The following is a 735-nucleotide window of genomic DNA, read 5'->3' on the forward strand; positions in this document are numbered from 1 at the left end:
TTCAGGGGGCCACTGCCCCCCCCCTTCCTACGTCCGTGTGAATGTTTGAACTCCTAACTTGCAATATTTCCTGACCTGGTCCTGCTTTATAGATAGGTTTCCGTTATGAAAACCTTGTTTGGAAGAGTGAATTTTTACATAACTTTCATAAAAATATCTGTAGAAATATTTGCTAAGCGCTGATGGTTGTTTCACCGTCTTCGCTAAATACTGCGCTAGTCACCCAAACCCAAATATGTCGGCGTCGGAACTTTGTTTCACAGAATTCAGTGGTGGAGTAATTCAAGTCGGAGAGATGGTGCGAGGCAATTTTTTCTTTAATTCCAATTTCAAATAAGGTTTCTTCGTGTTTGGCCCATTGGACCTCTTGCTACCGTCAATAACATCGACTGAGTTTCTGGGTCCAGCCATTCGTCAAGGTTTTCTACCCACTGTCAAACTGCCCTAGTTGAAGAACATGTTAGTATTCGGCTAACACGATTTAAATGAAACACAAGGCATTTGACTTCATAAAGAATTGCCACTAAATTTGTTCAGAATATCAAGACCGCCTAGCTTGTCATATGGGAAAACTGTTGCCATTCATGTTGGACAACAAATGCGGTGAAAAAACCTAAAAGAAAAGACAGCAAGGTAGCGGACAGCTGACCGACCCGATGCAGCAACTGGCAGATCAACAAATACGGCTGAGGACTACGACAGAAGGCAAAAAACAAAAACAAAAAACAAGACAAA

The sequence above is a fragment of the Acanthaster planci genome, linkage group LG02 (assembly GCF_054643075.1).
Source record: "Acanthaster planci isolate LZ-2023a linkage group LG02, COTS_SCS, whole genome shotgun sequence".
Lineage (NCBI taxonomy): Eukaryota > Metazoa > Echinodermata > Asteroidea > Valvatida > Acanthasteridae > Acanthaster > Acanthaster planci.